This window comes from Pseudorca crassidens, chromosome 7 (assembly GCF_039906515.1).
Source record: "Pseudorca crassidens isolate mPseCra1 chromosome 7, mPseCra1.hap1, whole genome shotgun sequence".
NCBI classification, from domain to species: Eukaryota; Metazoa; Chordata; class Mammalia; order Artiodactyla; family Delphinidae; genus Pseudorca; species Pseudorca crassidens.
In genome coordinates, this window is record NC_090302.1 from 80,573,117 (window position 1) to 80,597,577 (window position 24,461).

The 24,461-nt window shown below is 41.1% G+C and overlaps 1 protein-coding gene across 4 annotated transcripts in view; it reads right to left on the reverse strand.

Moving 5' to 3' along the window:
- The window catches only part of UBAP2 (ubiquitin associated protein 2), a 125,123-nt gene extending 108,836 nt beyond the window's left edge, over nucleotides 1-16,287 (reverse strand). For 2 of the 4 annotated variants that reach the window (XM_067744615.1, XM_067744612.1), the window contains exon 1: nucleotides 16,231-16,285. The gene's annotated coding sequence lies outside the window, so the exon portion shown is untranslated. Of the gene's footprint in view, nucleotides 1-16,230 lie in introns of all 4 variants that reach the window. The other 2 variants (XM_067744611.1, XM_067744614.1) reach the window with 2 other exon arrangements.
- Nucleotides 16,288-24,461: the final 8,174 nt, after the last annotated feature.

A 24,461-nucleotide genomic window follows, 5' to 3' on the forward strand; every position in this document is an offset into this window, starting at 1 on the left:
AACTTCTAAAAAATGAAACCAGGTCCTATTAAAATCAGGCTGCTCAGAATAGGTAAAACCCAAACATCAGTATTCTTTTTTAAAAGTTCTCCAAGCAGTTTCTAAAAAGTTAAACAAAGACTTACCATATGACCAAGCAATTCCAATCCTAGGTACATACCCAAGAGAACTGAAAACATATATTCACCCAGAAATGTGCACATGGAATGTTCATAAGCAGTATTAGTCATAACAGCCAGAAAGTAGAAACAACCCAATGATGAATGGATAAACAAAATGTGACATAACCACACAATGAAGTATTATCCATATTATTCAAGTACTGAAAGGAATAAAATTTCTGATAAAAACTACAACATGGATGAAACTTGAAAATGTTATGCTAAGTGAAAGAAGCCAGTCACAAAAGATCACATATGTATACTGTATTATTCCATTTATATGTAATTTCCAGAAGAGGCAAATCCATAGAGCCAGAAAGTAGATTAGTAGATGGGATCAGGAGAGAATGGATAGATGCTAATGGGAATGGGGGGCTTCTTTTTGGGGTGATGAAAATGTTCTAGAAATAGTGATGTTTGCACAACCTTGTGAATATACTAAAAACCACTGAATTGCATACTTTAAAAGGATGAATTTTATGGTATATAAATTATATATCTATTTTTAAAAGACAAAGCTCTCCACTTAAAAGCTTTTGCACAGCAAAGGAAACCATAAGACGAAAAGACAACCCTCAGAATGGGAGAAAATATTTGCAAACGAATCAACAAAGGATTAATCTCCAAAATATACAAGAGCAGCTCATACAGCTCAATATCAAAAAAACAAACAATCCAATCAAAAAATGGGCAGAAGACCTAAATAGACATTTCTCCAAAGAAGACACACAGATGGCCAAGAAACACATGAAAAGATGCTCAACATCACTAATTATTAGAGAAATGCAAATCAAAACTACAATGAGGTATCACCTCACAACGGTCAGAATGGCCATCATCAAAAAATCTACAAACAAATGCTGGAGAGGGTGTGGAGAAAAGGGAACCCTCATACACTGTTGGTGGGAATGTAAATTGATACGACCACTATGGAAAACAGTATGGAGGGTCCTTAAAAAACTAAAAACAGAACATATGACCCAACAATCCCGCTACTGGGCATATACCCAGAGAAAAAAAACACACGCACCCCAGATGTTCAGAGCAGCACTATTTACAACAGCCAGGACATGGAAGCAACCTAAATGTCCATCAACAGAGGAATGGATAAAGAAGATGTGGTACATATATACAATGGAATATTACTCAGCCATAGAAAGGAACGAAACTGGGTCATTTGTAGAGACCTGGATGGACCTAGAGAGTGTCATACAGAGAGTGTCATACAGAGTAAAGTAAGTCAGAAAGAGAAAAGCAAATATCGTATAATAACGCATGTATGTGGAATCTAGAAAAATGGTACAGATGAACCTGTTTGCAAAGCAGAAACAGAGACACAGACAAAGAGAACAAATGTATGGGGAACAAATGTATGGATACCAAGGGGGAAAGGGGTGGGGAGGGAGGAATTGGGAGACTGGGATTGACACATATACATTACAGATACTATGTATAAAATAGACATCTAATGGGAACATACTGTATAGCACAGGGAACTCTACCTAATGTCCTGTGGTAACCTAAATGGGAGGGAAGTCCAAAAGGGAGGGGATATCTGTATGTGTATGGCTGATTCATTCTGTTGTGCAGTGGAGGCTAACACAACATTGTCAAGCAACCATACTCCAATAAAAATTAATTAAAAAACAAAAACAAAAAAACCCCACAAGCTCTCCGTATTTCTAATGTGCAGCCAGGATGTCAAGCCACCACTCTGCAAGAGCGGCTCTCAAAGTGTGGTGTCTGGACCAGCAGCATCAGCATCACCGGAGAACTTGTCACAAATGCAAATTCCAAGGTCATCCCAGACCTAGTGAATCAGAAATGTTTAAACAAGGCTTGATGAACAATAAAATTTGAGAATTGCTGCCCTCAAAGAAACTTAGATGAAAACTTTGATCCAACTGGTTCAAATGGAAAGGTGAGAAAGCTGCAAAAAGCATAATTTTGCTTTATTATTTTACTGTATGACTGTGTAACACATACAAAGTTCCAAAAAACACTGAAAAGTGGGAAAAAATAAAACCACCACCTACAGTTCCACCACCCCAAAATAACTACTGTTAATAGTTTAGTGAATAGCCTTCCAGTGTTTTCACTTGTTTTGCATCATTGTAATCCACAAGAAATGACTATATTGTACTTTTATCACAGAACATTAACATATAAACTATTATGGAAAAGCAAGGTAGCATAATAATTAGCACCTCAATTACACTATTCAGCTGAGAAGTTGGGTATATTATGGGAATATGAAAGAAAATTCTTTAGGGGCCAAAATGTTTTTGGCTCCAAGCTTTTTTGATATAATTGCTTTCTAAAATGCAATACTTCTCTTCCTTGGCAAATACAGTACAATAAACATGATTTAACTGTTTCTGATTCTACATCAGGTATTTTAGCCACATGATGGGTAATGGGAGGAATTAGTATGAACTATTCTAACTCCAGGACATACCTAGGAACTTACTTTCCTAAATAAATTCATTGTATCATCATCCTTCTTGTCCTTGGCCTCTTTCTCAAAAGTGGCAGCATTGACATATCTGCATGGCTTCTGGGCAGCATAGTATGGCCACATTCCAAAAATAATTTCTGAACCCAACGACAATACAATCTTTCAGGCTGTTTCCTTGTCATTTGTTTTAAAATCATCTGCATTGTTTTTAATCACTGATTCGCTGTCTTTGCGGGGTGGGGGTGGGGGCAAGACGACTTTCCACCCAAGCCTTACACAGAGTAAACCCTCAATGTTTCTTGATTTTCCCCAGGTTGTTCTATGGTAGCTTGAATGATTAAGAGACAACCACTGATTCACTGATGTTAGCATGCATTATCATCAAGCACCAAAAAAAAAAAAAAAACAGAAAAGAAAAGAAAAAAGAGAGACTTCCCTGGTGGTCCAGTGGGTAAAACTCCATGCTCCCAATGCAGGGGGCCCGGGTTCAATCCCTGGTCGGGGAACTAGATCCTGCATGCATGCCACAACTAAAAGTAATAAATCGCCAACTGAATGTTCCCATCTCAAATTCTCCTATCCCTAACTTTAGTTTGACTTGGCTCTTCCACAACCATGTTCAGCTGCATTTATCCCCACCTATCCTCTCGCGAGAATCAAGTGAAGTCTCAGAGTCACTAGAACAGGATAGACGTAATGCCAATAGTCTTAGTCTGTGATGAAGACTGAGACATATTTTTGTAAATTTTTTGCCTTCACACCCTCACTCCCATTCTGCCACCATCCTCCCAGCTCCACATCCATCAGAGCAAGATTAACTTCTTGCTAGTTGCTCCGTCCCAAGGCCTTCATAGGGAAGGGGATAAGCAAGGAAGTCGCCTTCTCCCTTTGGGTTATTTATTTCCTCTTCCTGAGACCCAGTCAGAAAGGGGAAGGTGGGGCTTCCCTGGTGGCGCAGTGGTTGAGAATCCACCTGCCAATGCAGGGGACACGGGTCCAAGCCCTGGTCCAGGAAGATCCCACACGCTGCGGAGCAACTAAGCCTGTGCTCCCCAACTACTGAGCCTGCGCTCTAGAGCCCATGATCCACAACTACTGAAGCCTGCATGCCTAGAGACTGTGCTCCGCAATGAGAAGCCACAGCAATGAGAAGCCCGCGCACTGCAACCAAGAGTAGCCCCCGCTAGCTGCAACTAGAGAAAGCCCGTGTGCAGCAGTGAAGACCCAACACAGCCAAAAATAAATAAATAAAATAAATAAATTTATTTAAAAAAAAAAAAAGAAAGAAAGGGGAAGGTGTCGAGCTATAGGCTAATCTACCTTACCAATCTTGAAGATACAAGTTCAATAAGCCAAGTCTTTCTTTTAGTCAAGTCATATTGACCAGAACCAGTTACAAAGATCAAGAATCAAAGATTTTCAGGATTTCCCTGGTGGTCCAGTGATTAAGAATCCGCCTTCCAATGCAGGGGACATGGGTTTGACCCCTGGTTGGGGAACTAAGATCCCACATGCTGCGGGGCAACTAAGCCTGCACCACAACTACTGAGCCCAGGCGTGCCTCAATTGCAGAGCCCACGCACTCTGGAACCCACACACCACAACTACAGCGCCCACGTGCCGCAATGAAAACCCCGCGTGCTGCAACGAAGACCCGACACAGCCAAAAATAAAATTTAAAAAAAATTAAAGAATCAAAGATTTTTGATTCTTGATACTCTAAGCTAAAACATTATCTTAAACTGTAATATCAGTTTAACTCTTGCTTCTTATTTTCAAGCACAGAAAAGCCATAACAATACTCAACACAGGAAAATCTCCAAACTCCCCAAGATGTGAAAAACTTCAGGAAATAGCCCTATTCAACAACACTCAAAATGTTACCTAGTTCAACTCCTAATCACTTAAAAGTTTTAATCCATTATCTCACATTAATTTATTGTTTTGGTTTTGGGGCAAAGCGGCATCTCTGCTAACCCCTCTCACATAGTAATCGCTTTTACTGCCAAAAGTGATTAAATCCCAACTATACTTTCACAACAGACAAAACTTTACAAATCTTCAATTCTTTTTATTTTTTTAATTGAAGCTTAGTTGATTTACAATATTACATTACAAATCTTCAATTCTTACTGAAGACAGATAAAATATTTCAAGTACTCTCATTTTTCACATCTGCACAAATCATTTAAACATTTGGCACTCAATTGTTACAAATACAGAAATATTTCACAATTGATGTAAAAGGTTCAGTATATCCATTATTAAGCTATTTGAAAACAGCTATATCATAAGCCAAAAATATAAACACTGATTTTTTAAGTACTTCACACCCACAGCTTTTCATTACAGTTCTTCAGCTTTCCTCATATATTCAAGATATAAAGTCTTGAATTGCTTGGCTTTTTTTTTTTCTTTTACAGCGTATTTGTTTTATTCTAATGGCATCCTTATTATTGTTTCACTCATGCCAAAAGCAACTTTTTAAAAAATGTCAGTTACCTGAAGAATGTATCCATCAAAACATAGTCACACAATCCATTTAAATGTTACCACACCTGTCACTTATGCACCAGGCTCAGTTTTCATTCAAACCAAATACAAAATTCCTTAATAAGGAACTCTCCTACGACTACATTAAGAAAATATTCCATACCCTTTTCCTTCTCACAAGGATGTGCATCAAAACCTGTTCAACTATTCTATACATCCAGATTAATTTCAAAAACAATGGCTTAGAAAAATTACCTTCCATGTACTCTTGGAAACTGCATGTAATTGTAAGCAATGACTACATAAGCGATATTTCTCAAAAAGAATACACTCACTGCCTCCATTTCCTCACTAAACAACTCCTTAACTTTCAGTCTGCTTTCCACCACCCTACCACTGCAACAGAAGGAAAGATACTATTTCCCCAGGTCGCCACTGACCTCCACATAATTGTCGAATCTTTCTTGTTCTCATTCTTTCACCTGTCTCTGGCATACAACACATTGTATAACTTTTTCCCTTGGCTTTTAAGACACTACACCATCTTAGTTCTTTTGTTCTCAAATCCTAAGCGGCATCCCATCTTTCTCCCACCCCTGAAACAACAAAATTGTTCAATTCTTAAGCACATTCTCTCTTCTCACAGAAATTTTATGCCCTACTGGCATCAATAATTACCTCCAACTTCAAAGCAAAAGCTAAAGACTTTGTCTCTTCAGCCTCCAGGTAACTGCCTATTAGATAGCTACACCTATAATGGAATTCATCCAAAACTGCCTCATTTGAAGATTTCCAAAATTTTCCAAGTAACCAACAGCATTTTTCAAGTGTTCCAGAGCTCAAAACCTTTAAGCCATTCTTTTAGTGCACCATTTCTTCCTATACCCATATTCAAGTAATAAAGGATTTAAGGCCTTAAATCTATGCCTTCCTTTACATTCTCTCTGCCATCAACTTTCTACAGGTACCTGAATTAAGGGTCACTGTACTTAAAGCCTCAAAGGTTCTAAGAATTTCTAAGGTATCTGTATCAACCAGAATATCAATAATTGCCTCTTCTCTACTTCACTGAAATGTCACACCCTTATTTATCTGTCTGAACTATCTTAATTATGAAACTGATGTCAAAGTGGAATGTTTAATCTTTTAGAATACTGCTTACTGCTAACTGTTAAACTCCATCAACTTCTGTTCACAAACCACCAACCATCACAAATAAATACAAGGTCTTTATTCCTTTCTGATCCCTACACTTGTCATTCTCCCAAATTGCACCTGTTTTTTTGTTTTGTTTTGTTTTTTGCCTCCAACCTCCACAGACATGTTTTCTCAACAGCATATTGAACATGACACCCATTTTCTCATTTTCTGTCCTTCAATGTAAACAGCAATTACGCTTTATTTGACATCCATAATAACTCCATGGTGTTTTAGGGTCACTTAACGATATACTAAACAGCCCTACTTAATAGCAGCTTGAGTTCTTAAGTGTAATTTTGTAGGCTTCCTGTCACTCTTCTTAGGGTGTGCTGGTGTGCTATCAATTGCCACTTCTCAGTGTTGTGTGCCTGACCTTCCTCATAGGATGCACCTAAATTGGCAGAGGGCTTAGAGGCCAGCTCACCACGCTGATTAGAACAGCGAGTAAAATCAGAATGAAAAACTAAAGCAAAGGGAGGTGTGCTGTTTTTGTTTCTTAAACCACAGAAATCAAGTCCAACCAAACCAGTGACTAAACCCTAACATATAAAACAGATAAAAATGAAATTAAGTCCAGTGGAACCAGGCACAGGAGTTCAACGGCCCCACTTGCATATCCATCCCTCATTCCCCATCCAGTACAAAACCCCAGCCTTATGTACCACAAATGTGGACACTATTTGACTTACCAGCTAGCACTTGGCTATATTCACAATAGCAGTACTTCACATAAGTAAAGTAGTACAGTATTGTGATTAGGAGCACAGGCTTGGAAGTCGCAAAAATTACTAGATTAAGCAACCTTGACCACTTTACTCTTTCTCAAGTCTGTGAGGAGGATCAAAGAAGATAATGTACCTCAGATGCTTAGCCTAGATCCTAATCGCTACCATAAATGGTAGCAACTATCGGATTAATGTACACTGACCACTTTCTTTTCTGTTGATTCTATTTCAAAATACTGTCAATTTATTCAAACAATTCAAATAACTTTACTGTGGTATAATGAGTAGTTCACCCTTCTTAAGTGTACAATTCAACGATTTTTAGAATTTACGAAGCTGTACGACTATCACCACGGCCAACTCTCACTCCAACACCCATTTTCTCATTTTCTGTCCTTCAATGTAAACAGCAATTACTCTTTACTTGACATCCATAATAACTCCATGGTGTTTTAGGGTCACTTAACGATATACTAAACAGCCCTACTTAATAGCAGCTTGAGTTCTTAGTGTAATTTTATAGGCTTCCTGGTCATTTCTTTGTCCTACAGATGGCTAGACCGTCAGAGTATATAAATTGATTCATGGTAAGCTAGTTACATCCCATTACAGCTAGGATCTTTTGATAAAGTGAGATAAGCATTAGAACAATTAAACAGCTCAAACTGCCTTTAAAAAAATGAAAGTTCTTCTGTGATAATAAAATAGTAAATGGTCTACTTTAGCTAACAAGGATTTTATTCCTGTTACCAACACCTGGATTGTTCTGTAATATACAGGGGTATTTTTTCCACCATTACCTTAGCACACCCAGTCACAAGGAATTAAAAAGGTACTAAATAGGGACTTCCCTGGTGGCGCAGTGGTTAGGAATCTGCCTGCCAATGCAGGGAACGTGGGTTCGAGCCCTGGTCCGGGAAGATCCCACATGCCGCAGAACAACTAAGCCCATGTGCCACAACTACTGAGCCTGTGCTTTAGAGCCCGCAAGCCACAACTACTGAAGCCTACACACCTAGAGCCCCGTGCTCTACAAGAGAAGCCACCGCAATGAGAAGCCTGCGTACCACAACAAAGAGTAGCCCCAGCTCGCCACAACTAGAGAAAGCCCGCGTGCAGCAACGAAGACCCAACGCAGCCAAAAATAAATATATAAATTTATTTTTTTTTAAAAAAAGGTACTAAATAAGCTAAGAATTTTTTTAAGAAGCCATCTGATCTTCAGCAATTCAAAGAAGTATTTCACCAAGTAACTGATATTATACCAGGAAATTTCTCATCAAAATAAAATGAGATCTTGATTGGAGGGGAAAAATTGAGACATTCATTAAGTTACAATAAAAAACTGCCCCAAAGAAAATGTTTAATGTGACTAAATTACATTAAGAATAACTTTGTTTCTCTTTTACTAGTTGCCACAAATAAACTACTAAGTCAAGGCCAAACAAAAGATAACAATAATATGGTAATCCAAATAACAGCAAATTCCAATAAAACTTAATTTTGAACGTTCAAAATGTTTTAACATTCCAAGTGTTTTAACAAAAGAAACAATTATAACTTCAGGAATATGCCCATAATTGATCCTACAGGAATAACCCAGGAAAAGTAAGGCTCAGACTCCCAATACCTCAAGGAAGACTTGCCCAGTACCTGGAATCAACTGGCAGTGCTTTCCTCTGTCACTCCCAACAGCATCCTCATTCCTAACTGCACTGTCTTCCCACTAGAATTAAGCACCTAGAGAACAGGGACAGTGCATTATTCATCTGTATCCCTAGCACCTAACAGTTGCTAACAAGTAGCAACAATAAATCTTTGTTCAAGTAAACACCTGTATAGTAGCATATATCATTAACAACAAAAAAAAACTGTCATTCAGGTCTAATTTGGATTAACCTACATTCTGAGCATTTCAGAGAAATAAAATATCATGAGAATATACTATCTAAAAAAGTTTTTATAAATGTAATAGCTTAGCTTCATTCCCACATCAAAAAGGAACTTTCATCAGTGTTTCAAAACTTGGGGTGGGCAAAGGAGTAATAGGACACTTTCAGTCTTCCAATGGCCCAAGAAAATTACACTTATCCTACAATAAACTGCAATTTACTTAACATTTACAAGAATTATCTTAACTAAGTAACAGCAGTAGTTACCTCTTGCTTATCAGATCATCTGACTGGCAGTTACATCTGATAAATAATTGAGAAAATAATCAGTTAAGAAATGGATTATCAGGACTTCCCTGGTGGTCCAGTGGGTAAGACTCTGTGCTCCCAATACAGGGGGCCTGGGTTCAATCCCTGGTCAGGGAACTAGATCCCGCATGCATGCTGCAACGAAGATCCCGCAGCTAAGACCTGGTGCAGCCAAAATAAATAAGTACTAAAAATACTAGCCTAAGCTTTAAAAAAAAAAGAAAGAAATGGATTATCATTCAGTAGTGTACTTCAGTGACAATACCTAAATAGGGTAAATCAGAAACCCTGATTGAATAGGGAGTTATAAAAGACATTTTCTGAACAACTGGGAAAATCTGAATGTGGATTTATATCAGATTTTTACTGACATTATACATTATATTTTAAATAATTATTCACTTTCCTAGGTGTAATAATGTTATTGTGGCTGTTTGTAAGAGAAGCTTTTTGTTGTAAAGAGACACTTGCTAAGGAAATATTTAGGCATAAATGTCAAGATGTTTGCATTTTACTTTCAAATCATTTAGCCACAGAAGATAATGTGTGGAGTATATACAGAAAAAAGTCAATGTAGGGCTTCCCTGGTGGCGCAGTGGTTGAGAGTCCGCCTGCCGATGCAGGGGACACAGGTTCGTGCCCCGGTCCGGGAAGATCCCACATGCCCGTCTGGGAAGATCCCACATGCCGCAGAGCAGCTGGGCCCGTGAGCCACAGCCGCTGAGCCCGCGCGTCCGGAGCCTGTGCTCCGCAACGAGAGAGACCACAACAGTGAGAGGCCCGCGTACAGCAAAAAAAAAAAAAAAAAAAAAAGTCAATGTGGCAAAATATTAAGTAGTAACTCTACTTAAAAGGTACACATTATACTCTTTCAGATTTTATAGATTTGAAAAAACTTTTTAATTGGAGGAAAGCAAACAGAAAAAAGAATTAAAACTGCAAAAGGACAGAGAAACAATAAACACCAGGCAAGCATAAGACCGTATGGCAGGACTTCCCTGGTGGCGCAGTGGTTAAGAATCCACCTGCCAGTGCAGGGGACACAGGTTCAATCCCTCCTCCAGGAAGATCCCACATGCTGGGCAGCAACTAAGCCCCTGTGCCACAACTACTGAGCCTGTGCTCTAGAGACCGTGAACCACAACTACGGAGCCCACATGCCACAATTACTGAAGTCCACACACCTAGAGCCTGTGCTCCGCAACAAGAGAAACCGCCGCAATGAGAAGCCCGCACACTGCAATGAGGAGTAACCCCTAGCTCACTGCAACTAGAGAAAGCCCGCATGCAGCAACAAAGACCCAATGCAGCCAAAAATAAATAATTTTTTTTAAAAAAGGTATGGCAGAAATATATCCAAAACATCCATCATTACCATAAACATGAATGGTCTCCATGCTCCAGTTAAAAGAGCAGTTGGCAGCCTGTATTGAAAAGCAAAATCCAGCCGTGTGGTGTTCATAAAAGATCTACCTAAAACATCCCACTAGAATTGGCTAAAACTAAAAATTAAATCACTACCAAATGTTAGCAAGGATGTGGAGCTCTTACCCATTCGGTCTTGAGAATTAAGTTCTAATGTCTATAGTATCCATTGTATGTACAAATTAAATTCTTCTGTAGGTGTCTAGAATGATACTAGCTATGGAACATCCTCAAGAGAACTGAGAAAATAGTCACTCAACTTTCTGTGTTCTGTGGTTCAAATGTGGTGCCTAATTAAGAACGACTGTACAATACTATGGAAAATAGTTTGGGATTACCTAGTGAAGTTACACACACCCCACACACAACCCAAAAATTCCACTCTCAGTTATACATAGTCTCAGCAAATTAGTTTACTATACTTGTTTTGAGGTAGGGTGCAAATGTTCACAAGGGGAACGAGTATAATTTGTAATTGCAAAAAACTGGAAATGAAACGAACATCCATCACAATAGAACAAGATGTGGCATATCCTTACAATGGAATACCACACTACTGAAAATGATGGAGAGTTGTAAGAATCAATGTGGATGAATCTAAAACATACAAAAGAAGTATCAGAAAATCATACAATCCCATTTAGATCAAGATTGAAAACGGGAAATACTAAACTATATATTGTTTATGGATACATACCAAGTAAACATTATTTTAAAAAATAATAAGGTCAAAATATAGGGTAATGATAACCCCTGGGAAAGAGAAAAAGTAACATCTAGGAGATGGAGATTTTAGGTAGCATTAATGTTCCATTTCTTGGTTGGTCATTTAACTAGTTTTTGAAAACTCTACACGTGTTTTTCTACCTCATATACCTCCTTTGGTGTGTATTCTATATTTTTCAATAAAAAATCAGTAAGTATGCAAAGTACAATCTCATTTTTTAAAAGGTATATACTTCACGTAGGGAAAAAAAGGATTTATACTAAAATGTTAAAACCATTTTAAGTCTTTTTTTTTCAAATTTTCTAAAACGTATTTTCTTATGTAAAATAGTGCCAGCCAGCCTGACTCAAAAACCAACTTTAAAATGGAAATTTGTAAATTAACTTGAAAAAAGAGAGGGAGAGGAACTGGTTTGGTATAGAAAACAACTTAAAGTGAGGCTTGTCAATCAATCCTAAAGCCAGTCACTTGTTTCCCAGACCCTATTTCAGTTAAACTTGTATTTTTTAAGCCCACTTATTCCCTTGCTTATGATCTGACAATGACAAACATTATATTATTATCAAATGAAAAATCCCACCCTTCAAAGAGCACACATTCCAGCTGCATAGACATGCACAATACAGGCAGCACTATACACCTTCCCCAAGCCCATGAGATTGCAAAGGTATTTCAGGTTTTCATCTGCTTGCTTGGGAAGCAGCATGTTATGGTGGCAAAGAAAGTCAGAAGGAATACAACCTCCTCACTTGAGACTTGAGTGTTTTTGTAGGGGGGTGAAGGAACAGAAGAAGGCAACAAAAAAAAAAGAGAGAGAAAGAGAAAACAAGGGAAAGAGAGAAATAAGAGGAAAACAGAAAGGAGGATGGGAATGGAAAGAATTAAAGAAGGCACAGAGAGAAAGACATTAATAAAGAGAAGCAACTCTGAGCTTCCAAAAGTCTTCTTAGGTATATCTAGGACTGATTTGATGAGAAGATTAAGACAGGTAAAAATTTTTGAGTAAATATTAAAGCACTGAAGTATTTTGGGGGGAATTCCCTGGCAGTCCAGTGGTTAGGATTTCACACTTCCACTGCAGAAGGCACGTGTTCGATCCCCGATCGGGGAACTAAGATCCCACAGGCTGTGACACGGCCAAATAAAGTATTACTGGCTTGTGTATGTACAACATAATTTTAAATGAGTAAGTTCCTATGTGACATCTTACTTAAAAAGTTAATTATAACACAAGAAACAAAGTTACAGCAACAGGTCTAAATCCAAATGAAATTCTCTAGTCTACAAATCCTTGAAAATATTCTCATAATGAAATTTCTGACCTAATCAAATATATGTTCTTTTATTTTTAGAGTTCCAAACGAAGAAAAACAAGCAATACATTCCTAACAATCTTTAAAAGTAGAGCATTGCCTAGTCTAAAATGAAACACCTATTCCTTAGTCCAAGCCCTGTTTCATAAATTAATTCCAAATAGTTAACTGGGTTCCAATTTAATTGAGCTCGTAACTCCAGTATGAAAATGAGTTTTCTGAAAATTGAAACTCACTGTAGTACACATGCCATGTCAGCCAGAAATTCACGAACCTGTTCTTCAATACCTAGGCCAAGAATTTTCACAACTAAAATAATGGGACTTCCCTGGTGGTGCAGTGGTTAAGAATCCGCCTGCCAATGCAGGGGACACAGGTTCGAGCCCTGGTCCGGGAAGATCCCACATGCCGCAAAGCAACTAAGCCTGTGTGCCACAACTACTGAGGCTGCACTCTAGAGCCCACTCGCCTAAAGCCCGTGCTCCACAACAAGAGAAGCCACCACAATAAGAAGCCTGCTCACCACAACAAAGAGTAGCCCCTGCTCACCACAACTAGAGAAAGCCCGCTGCAGCAACGAAGACCCAACGCAGACAAAAATAAATAAATATTTTTTTAAAAAAAACTAAAATAACTTTCTTTAAAAAAGCACAGGAGGCACATCTTTGAAAGAAACACTGTCAAGAAAACAAACAAACAAACAAAAGGTAGGAGGGGGACTTCCCTGGCGGTCCAGTGGTTAAGACTCTGCGCTTCCACAGCAGGGGGTGCAGGTTTGATCCCTGGTGTGGGAACTAAGATCCCACATGCTGCGCAACATGGCCAAAAAATAAAATACATTTTTAAAAAAAAGAATAGGAAATTTCAGCATACAAAGTTTGCATTATAATTGTCAAAACAAACCCAACTAATTTGGTCTTTGGACTTAAAAAAGAAAAAGGACTCCATCCCTAAACACTTATTTGATAGTTGGATCAAAAATATTTCAAAACCTACCACAGGCTTCCAAGTGATATTTCCTGTCTTTGCCTTACTTCAAGTTATATCTCCACTCTCCTTTTGGGGGGAAAAAAGAGAAAACAGCTGCTTCTAAGCTCTATCAGAGATCCACCATCTCACCAGTCAACACGACAGTGCCACACTATTTAGCTTTTAAAGGACACTCCATATACTCAAATTAACAACTAAGAGCTAACTGATAATTGCTGACTTACCGGTTGCCTCACAAGATAGATTTGTTTAAAAGCAAAGGAACTTCACAGTCTGTGAATTCATGCAGACCATTTCTTTTGAGCAGGCATTAATCCTTTATAATACACTTACCCCCCCCAAAAAAAGTGTCTTATAACAACAACAACAAAATCTTAACAGTTAAGTTGTCATTAAAAAAAAAAAGGACTGAGGAATCAACACTTCAAAAGTAAAGGCTTCACTTCAGACCAGTTCAAACCTTCAAGACTGATTTATACTCTCTATGTGTAGTTTATACTCAAAGAGAGTAGAGAGAGCAACCAGTTCCCATCAAAACACAGATACTGAAATAAACCCATTCTCCTCCATGTTCTCCTACCATTTCTCACCAAACAATAAAAGTCACTCAGGCTAATACCAAGAGACACTCCTAGTGAGCACTGCACAGGCTGCACCAGTTAACGAGGAAAGGGAAGCAGAGGTGTTAACTGTTGTTTCAGCCTGGTTCTAAAGGCAGCTCCATGTGACTACTGCTGGTCCCTCCCACATTTAAAGAGAGAGGCCAGAGGAAACCAGAGCAGCAGGAAATAGGCAGGAGGGGCAACTACCACAACCCTTTCCCATGGCCTCATTCCCATGGCACCACTTCCAGTCATATTTCAATCACAACAAAAACCTGCCTTCTCTCAATCGTTTTAATTATCTAAGGTCAGAAACAACAAGGAAGCAGGTGGAGAAAATCAGAGCTGTGGGAAGCAAGAGGACAGGGGCGGGGGAAAAATCTCACTACACATGTGAACTAGCCTTAAGGAGGAAAAACCAGGAGGAACACATTGCAAGCGAGCAGAAACGTAGTGTGGGGAGAACTAATCACTTCTGCCTAATGATAAATGAAGGCTCCACAGCAATGGGAGGATAGCCCTAACCAAGGGGCTCTGCAGGTAGGTAAGAGACGCTGGTGCACTGGAAGACCCTACCATCTCCGGAGAGTGGAATTTATTCCCTTTCCTGAGACAGACACCACCCGAGTCGCCCAATCCCCAGGATATAGGAGAGCTTAGGTATTATGTTCACCTTCCTTCCACTTTTGTTAGACAAACTGACACTAAAAATTACGAATGTACAATTCATGATGAAAAGTGAGGAACACACTAACTACTGACATACCCCTTGGTTTAAAAAATTACTATCATAATCGAAGAGAAAATATAAAATAACTGGGTTCACCCGAAAAGTGAATTATATGCCCTTCAAATAAAAGATGATCTTTGGATATCTTATGGAGACCTCAGCTCTCAATTGTTAGGGCACAGAAGAGCAGAAGAAAGTAAGCCTATATACTGGTGGAGACACCTCGGATACAAGTAGAAACAATATCCAACAGAGGTGGAAGTAAACTACAGGGCTATGTCAAACAGGAAATAACAGGAATAATGATGGAATCAACTCCTAGAGAGAACAAGGATAAACGAAGACCAGAGTGGTGAGTTTAGTGATGGCACCTGAAATGCCTGGACAACTAATTAGACTGAAAATCCAGGGGAAAAGGTGGGAAAGCAGAGTGGGAAAGCGATTCCACGGCAAAGAAAACTGAGATGCAATGCACCAATTAAAAAATAACATTTGGAATAATGTTATAAAAGAGAGCGCTTTAATTACAAAGCCCCTCTCAAACCTACGCTAAAGAACAACTGTGACACAGCCAGACTACAGAAACTAGGACTGAGGAGGAAAACTGAGTCCCAAGTGTCCGACACCAAAGCCTTCCAGAATGAGGAGAAACAGAACTGAACTTTGCCTCCGGGTAGCCGGGAAAGGCTAGAGAGTGTAGAAGTTGGGCTCTGAGATGTCCAGTCCCAGGACTAGAGACAGGCGTGAAAGCGGAAAGGTGGTCAGCGACAGCGTGGCGCGGGAGCGCGAGCGGACAGGCAGGGAGGGACAACGGTGGGAGAGAAAACCACACCCTCCAGGGCAGAAACCCGACGCGGGGGAGGGGTAGGCGCCCCCTGGGGCTGGGTGGAGCCGGGCCGCCAAGGATCCGGGTAGGCAGGAAGGAGCACAGGACAACCCGTGGGGGAGAGGAAGGACAGCACCCAGGCCTGGGCAAACTGAGGACGCACGAAGCCGGCGAGGGAAGTTCGGCCAGACCTCACGGTGGGCGCTGGGGCAGTATGAAGGAGTCTGGAAGAAAGAAGAGCTGAACCCAGGACTACGAAGCGCAAGCTGCAGCGCTCAGCGACCTGGAACGGGAAAGGAGAGAGAGAGAGAGAGGGTGGCAATTACCGCAGCTGCTCTCGCTGAACTCGGGACCCACCGCCGCCGCCGCCGTTCGTTACCTGCCAATGTGCCTCTTACAAAGCGGCGGCGGCGGCAGAGGCGGTCCGACCTGTCACGTGACCTCCACGTCACGCGCGAAGGAGGGGCCGCTGCACTTAGCTCGCTGCGGCGGCTCATCAGCCCGCCCACAGAGCGCGTCGCTTCCTTTAGCCGCCCCCGACGCCCACCAGGCGAGGCCAACAGCTCCGAGGTGGGGCGGGGAGGTACGCGGATGGAGCCAACAAGGGAGATTTAACGGAGTTTCTCATACTCGGAGTTATCAGGGACGTACTACCCACAGCATCCAGGATGCCCACAAGAGCAGCGTTGTCGCTCTGTGATGACCTCTCAAGGCACCGCAGGTCACTCCCCTGCGGCCGCTTTCCCCCCGTCACGTGATATAGTTCAACCACTCAAGACGACCCTAGCCTCCCAAACGTTGTGCGAGGGGGCCACGACTCCCAACCTGCTGCACAGCAAAGGCACCCACCACCACATCCTTTCCCTCCCGTGTTCGTAGATGGTGCGCCTGTGACTTCGGACCGACGGAAGGCCGAGACGGAAAGTGGACAGGGTTAGCATCTGAGACTAATAACCGTGGACACCGCCAGGTGGCTGAGCGTGGTTCCTACTGGGAGATGTAGTCCCGGCGGGGGCGTGGGGTTCCGCTACCACGTTGCCGGGCCCACGCTCCGCCCCGCCCTCCTGCGCGGGAAAATGCCAACGGCCCGCGAAGGTTGCCGCGGCACCCGCCTGGCTTCAAGCAGCACCTCCACTGGGCGGGAGGAGCCTCGCAGCGTCGGCCCTGTTGAATGTGGGCTCGAATTCTGCACCCCCAAGCCCCTTATGCCTGAAAACACATTTATTGAAAGCCCACTCGTTGTCGGTCGTTTATACAACCACTGTTATTAAATCACAGAATCAACTCTTTGAGGAAGGGATTGTCCCGGTTTTAAGCGTAGGGAAATCATTCGGTTTGCTGGCTGAAGAGACCCAAACCAGGTTTTCTATCTCCAAACAATGAATAACCCGCCTTGCAAAATGACCTCACCTGTTTTAACTCCAGGAATTAGGCATAAAAAGAAGATAATGGTTTATAATTGTAGCATAGTATTTTAGAGTTTAAAGTATTTTCTCATTTACTGGCCTATTTGATCCTCAAAGGCAGTATCTGAGACTGGTTAGACACACGAACTTTGGAGTCCACCAGGCCTTACCTCAATTCGAGCTTTTCTTTGTGATAACACCACTTCACCTGCTTGTGAAATTAAATGAGATTACGTGAACTACCACTTTGGCACAGAATAAACCTTCAGTAAGTATTAGTAATTATTTTCACACCCTGTATGCATCCTTTGGGCACAACATGTCTAAGTAAAGGTGAGAAGGGAGTTAGCATATAGTGAGTGATCTTTGTGTAGGGCACTATGCTAATTACTAACTTGCTAGTTTCAATAATAGACTAGTTACAGATTAAATTACTTGATGAAAAACACTTGAAACCTTAATGTCCTGCTCATTACAGGGGAAGCCTTTGTTATTCATCTGCATTGATCAAAGAATGCTCAGGCTGTGCCCTTAACAAACAACTTATTATCATGACCATTCATGTGTAGATGTATCTTATCTCTCTTTTGACAGTAAGCTAGGATTTTGTCTGGTCAATTCAGTCTTTCTCCTTTTTGTATTCCTGCCCTACCGAAAGGTGTGGGAGAGTCTAAGATGAAAATTACCCTTGAGAAGCAAAGACTTGATGAAAAGAGCATAAGAAAACACTTCCAAAAGGATGTATACAAACCTGATAACAGCTGTATCTGAGAAGTGGGAAAGAGGGTTGTGATTGAGGGTGCTAGTCAAATCTATAATGTTTTAATTTTCTACACGGAGTAGTACTGGTGTTTTAATTAAAGATTAACTTTTAAGAAAAGAGAGACCAGGGACTTCCCTGGTGGCACAGTGGTTAAGAATCCACCTGCCAATGCAGGGGACACAGGTTCAATCCCTGGTTCAGGAAGATCCCACGTGCCGCGGAGCAACTAAACCCGTGCACCACAACTACTGAGCCTGCACTCTAGAGCCCACGAGCCACAACTACCGAGCACAAGTGCCACAACTACTGAAACCCGCATGCCTAGAGCCCGTGCTCCGCAACAAAAGACGTCACGCAATGAGAAGCACGTTCACCGCAAGGAAGAGTAGGCCCCTCTCACCACAGCTAGAGAAAGCCTGCACGCAACAACGAAGACCCAACGCAGCCAAAAATAAATAAATTTATTTTAAAAAGAGAGAGACCAGAGACCATGTGTTAGCTTGTACATGCTATGTTACCTCTCCAGACCTCAATTTCCTCTCGTTAATATATTTTAAAACATCTGTCTGGCTTCCCTGGTGGGGCAGTGGTTAAGAATCTGCCTGCCAATGCAGGGGACACGGGTTCAATCCCTGGTCCGAGAAGATCCCACATGCCGCAGAGCAACTAAGCCTGTGTGCCACAACTACTGATGCCACAACTACTGAAGCCCACGCGCCTAGAGCCCATGCTCTGCAACAAGAGAAGCCACCGCAAATGAGAAGCCCGTGTACCCCAACAAAGAGTAGCCTCTGCTCACCACATCTAGAGAAAGCCCACGCACAGCAACGAAAACCTAACACAGACCTAAATAAATATTTTTTTAATCTGTCTTTCTATTCCAGGCTTACTGCACTGGGTGCTTTCACTAAATTATCATTCATCAAGGAGGAAGTCCTACCTAAGACCTAGGATCAGTGGGAAAAATAAGGGCGTCAAAGTCCTAAAACCTCACTGAATAAAGTTATTACCACCTGGATGCAATAGAACTATCCTCTCAAAATAATCTCTCCTAAGGGATATTACTACCACCCTGTTCTACCCAGCCTGACTGAGACATCGACTCTGAAACTAATTTCACATCCTGTAACTGCAAAGAACATCACCATCCCTTTCACTAGTTTTTGTTTAATTGCTCTTGGCTGGACTGAAGTGAGAGCATTTTAATGTGATGGAAAATACACTGGAGAAATTCTCAGAAGCCTGGGTTTTTTATTTTCAAGTCTGTACCTAAGGTAGGTGAGTGAAATCAGTCATTTTTAAATGAGGCCCATTTCAGAAAAAGTCAGTAATAGGTGGCTGACATTTAGGAAGGTAGAATCAAAGTGTATAAATTCCAAAGAATTGTCACAACCTAGATAAAGCTAATCACAATTCAAACCTAATCTACTCACTTACAGTAAAATAAATGGTCATAATCAAATACAGTATACCCTGCATGAAGAATGTGATAACTCGGAAAGAATGGTCTATATAGAATCTTTAAAAAAAAAAAAAACCTTAAGCAAAAATGTACACCATGCAGGGAAAAGGGTGACCTGACCGGCACATGGAATATTTTGGTCCCTTTGGCAGATCTCTGCATTTGGCAGATAGAAATGGGGGCTCCATGCCTATTAGTCATAAAGATACCCTGAAATTTCCATGTCACCAACAACCTTCTGATTAAAATTTGGCCTCTCATGAAGATTTTTCCACAAGAGATGTGAATGTGTTATTAACCAGAGGACCATATGCTGTTTGTTTGGCTGAAAATTAGTACAGTGACAATGACAATTTACAATATACCGTCAGTTTCTGAGGTATGTTTATGCCCAGAGCCAGCTAAACTGTGTGGGCATGCTGACCTTTGAAAGTAGTAAACAAACAGTTAATGTGTGAATGAGTCTGTGTGAGACCTGTGTGGAATAGCCAAAAAGACTCCCTGGTAACACTGTTGTGCCTTGTTTCTTTAAACCCAGTTCCTGGGCTTCCCTGGTGGCGCAGTGGTTGAGAATCTGCCTGCCAATTAAGAGGACACGGGTTCCAGCCCTGGTCTGGGAAGGTCCCACATGCCGCGGAGCAACTAGGCCCGTGAGCCACACTACTGAGCCTGTGCGTCTGGAGTTTATGCTCTGCAACAAGAGAGGCCGCGACAGTGAGAGGCCTGCGCACCGCGATGAAGAGTGGCCCCGCTCTCCGCTGCTAGAGAAAGCCCTCGCACAGAAACGAAGACCCAACACAGCCAAAAATAAATAAATAAATAAATAAAATTAAAAGTCCAGTTCCTTCCTAACTCTACTAATTAATAACTTGTCCTTTCTAAACTTGTTTCTTCATCTATATAAAGGAGCTAAATTCTGCTTACTTTATAATGCATTGTCAGGTTCATACAAGACACTGCCTATGAAAGTCCTCAGAAAATAATTGGACCATAAGAATTGTAAGGAACGGACTTCCCTGGTGGCACAGTGGTTAAGAATCCGCCTGCCAATGCAGGGAACACGGGTTCGAGCCCTGGTCCGGGAAGATCCCACATGCCGCAGAGCAACTAAGCCCGTGTGCCACAACTACTGAGCCTGTGCTCTAGAGCCCATAAACCACGACTACTGAGCCTGCGTGCCACAACTACTGAAGCCTGCGCGCGTAGAGCCCGTGCTCTGCAACAAGAGAAGCCACCGTAATGAGAAACCCGTGCACCACAATTAAGAGTAGCCCCCGTTCACTGCAACTAGAGAAAGCCCACGCGCAGCAATGAAGACCCAATGCGGCCAAAACTAAATAAATAAAAAGAAAAAAACAGTAAGTAGTGAGATGGGACTTCCCTTGTGGTCCAGTGGGTAAGACTCCGAGCTCCAGTGCAGGGGGCCTGGGTTCGATCCCTGGTTGGGGAACTAGATCCTGCATTCATGCCACAACTAAGAAGTCTGCATGCCACAACTAAAAAAAAAAAAAAAGGATCCCCCATGCGGCAACGAAGATCCTGCCTGGGGCAACTGAGACCCGGCGCAGCCAAATAAATAAATAAATATTTAAAAAAAAAAGTAAGTAGTGAGACAATTTATTACCAATCTGGGGGAAAGATTTAGAGCTACACTGCACTCTGTACCAAAATGGTTTAAAGATAAGGCGGTAAATATTTATTGTCTTCAGGCACAGTGCTATATATATGTCCATCTTATTTTTATCCCAATTACAAATATTCAAGGTAGATATTCAGATTTTAAAGAACAGAGAGGAGAGGACACCTTAAATAGCAGACCCAGTATTCTAAACTATGACTTCAAAGCCTGCTCTTTCCACTAAACCAGGCCGCCACTCAGCTTGGTTTAGTCAAAAAAAACAGCCTGATTTAGTGAACAAGAACTGTCATATTTTTAAAATAGAAACCTTGGGACTTCCCTGGTGGTCCAGTGGTTGAGCATCCACCTTCCAATGCAGGGTACATGGGTTTGATCCCTGGTTAGGGAACTAAAATCCCACATGCCATGGGGCAACTAAGCCCACACGCCACAACTAGAGAGCCTGCACACTGCAACTAGAGAAGCCCACACACCGCAACGAAGACGCAGTGTAGCCAAAATAAAATAAATAAATTTTAAAATTTTAATTTAAATAAATAAATAAAATAGAAACGCTTGAAGGAAACAGAAATAAATATTCAAGCCATGGAGAAGCAGAAAGGAAGCAATCAACAGATAAAACAACTCTTAAATAGAAAAGTTCTTTATGTAACATTAGAAAAAAGATAATAGATGGAGGAAACAAATTTTTGAATGTCTAATATTTTTACCATTAAAAAACCTCGTACATGGGCTTCCCTGGTGGCACAGTAGTTGAGAGTCCGCCTGCCGATGCAGGGGACACAGGTTTGTGCCCCGGTCCAGGAAGATCCCACATGCCGTGGAGCGGCTAGGCCCGTGAGCCATGGCCACTGAGCCTGCGCGTCCGGAGCCTGTGCTCTGCAACGGGAAAGGCCACAACAGTGAGAGGCCTGCGTACCGCAAACAAACAACCAACCAACCACGTACAGGGACTTCCCTGGTGGCGCAGTGGATAAGACTCTGCACTCCCAATGCAGGGGGGGGCCTGGGTTCAATCCCTGGTCAGGGAACTAGATCCCACATGCATGCTGCAACTAAGAGTTCACATGCCACAACTAAGGAGCCCACCTGCCGCAACTAAGGAGCCCTGGAGCCGTGACTAAGGCACCTGCCTGCCGCAACTAAGACCGAGTGCAACAAATAAATTAATAGGTAAATATATTTTTTTAAAAAAAGCTCATACAAATTGAGAACCTGAAATTTCTGTAGATAATAGGACAAAGCATACCAACAATTCCTAAAAGAGGGAATAGAGCCCATCAACAAACATATGGGAAGATGTTTGACTCACAATTCTTTAAGTTGAAAGTTATAACAATAATATGCATTTTGCCTACCAAATTAATAAAGAGTGAAAATAATGGTGTTACTTAATGCTAATCAGTGTTTCATAAAAGAGGCACTCTCTTATTTGCCTAATAGAAATATATGTTGGCATAAACCCTTTGGAAAGCAAAAAGTTATATTAAAACTCCTTCATCCAAAGCAATTCTGGTACTCTGCCCTAAGGAAATAATTTTAAATATGGAAAAATTGTTATGCGGAAAAAAACGTTTCTCACAGCTTTATTTATAACAGCAAAAAATTGGAAGCATCTTCCACGTCTGACTGTAGAGGAATGGTTAAGTAAATTATGGCATTCTTACTAGATCCCACACTATGCAGTCTTTATAAATAACATTTACAAAGAACATGCCAGGACATGGGGAAATGCTGGCTATATACTGCTAGGTATAAAAAGCCAGAACCAAATCTGCTGAGTGAATGTAACTATGTAAGAACACTGTGCATAGGAAAAGCTATAAAAATACATCAAAAGAATATTAATATGGACCATGTTTAGATAATGGGATTGTAGCTAATATTTTCTCATTTTCACTTCTGTATTTTCAAATTACCTTTAATACTCAAGTCTTTTATGATTTAAAAAATGTTTAAACAGGGACTTCCCTGGCAATCCAGTGTTTAAGACTCCACGCTTCCACTGCAAGGGGTGCGGGTTTGATCCCTGGTCAGGGAACTAAGAAAACTAAGGACTAAGATCCCTCATGCCCCGCAGCGCAGCCAAAAAAAAAAAAAAAAAAGTTTGAACAAAGCATTTAGAGCTGGGATATTGAAAGCTGTATGCTTTAAGAGAGGACTCCAAGATATATAAATATGAATATAATAACTTACAAGAGAAGACTGAATTTCTAGGGTGGCGTTACAGGCTGAATTATGTCTCCTTCAAATTCATATGCTGAAGTCCTAACCACTAGTAGTACTACCGAATGTGACTGTATTTGGAGACAGTTTCTTTAAAGAGGTAATTAAGGTTAAATGAGGTCACTGGGGTGAGCAGTAATCCAATATGACTTAGGTCCTTATAAGAACATTAGTGAGAGAGGAAAGACCATGTGAAGATAAAGGGAGAAGATAGCCATCTGTAAGCCAAGGAGAGAAGTCTCAGGAAAAAAAACAAAAAACAATGCTGCCAACACCTTGATCTTGGACTTCTCCTGAACTGTGAGAGTTCTGTTGTTTAAATCACCCAGTCTACGGTACTGTCCTAGAGCAGGCCTAACAAACTAGTACACATGGGATGTTAGAGCACTACTAAGCAGGAAGAATATGGACTGGCAAAGAATTGCCTTCCTTCCCCTTGGAAGAGATTTGTTTTCATTCTGGTAATTGCATAGTTGGGGAAGTAGAAAGACCTAGGACCATTACTGTCTGATGAAGAACAGGACACCCTGTTTGAATAAAAAAAAAAAAAAAAAAGAATAGGACACCCCACACACACCTTGTACCCAACCTTCATTGGTCCTCAAGGTCAGAGACCTCACTTAATGCATAAATGTCTCCTTCAAAGACAATTGTATATCCATCCTTTATAGATTAAGTACGTTTTACATGTATAGAGAAATTATATTTTTAAAACACACTTTTTTGAACACACTCTGTTCAAAAATCAACACGGTACTTTGAAAATAAGCATAAAATAACTCTGACTTTTTCTCAAAGCCCTCCACAGTCCAGTTCGTACTACCTGCTCCACTTTATTTATCTCTCCTACCCATTGGAGCCCCTCCACTCCTGCATCGCAAGACCTTCATGACTCCCTACCTTCACTATCCGCCCAATACCTACACTTCCACAACGTAGATCTCACCTCCTCTCCAGGCCCACCTCTCCAGGGAATCCCAGCCCTCCTTAATCCAGTCTCACAGTATTATTAACTCTTCATATGTGTGGATCTTGCTACTCTAACAGACTATAAATTAGCAGAAAATCACAGCTGGTACTTGTTCTAAATTCCCTCATGGTCTAGCCCTCATGA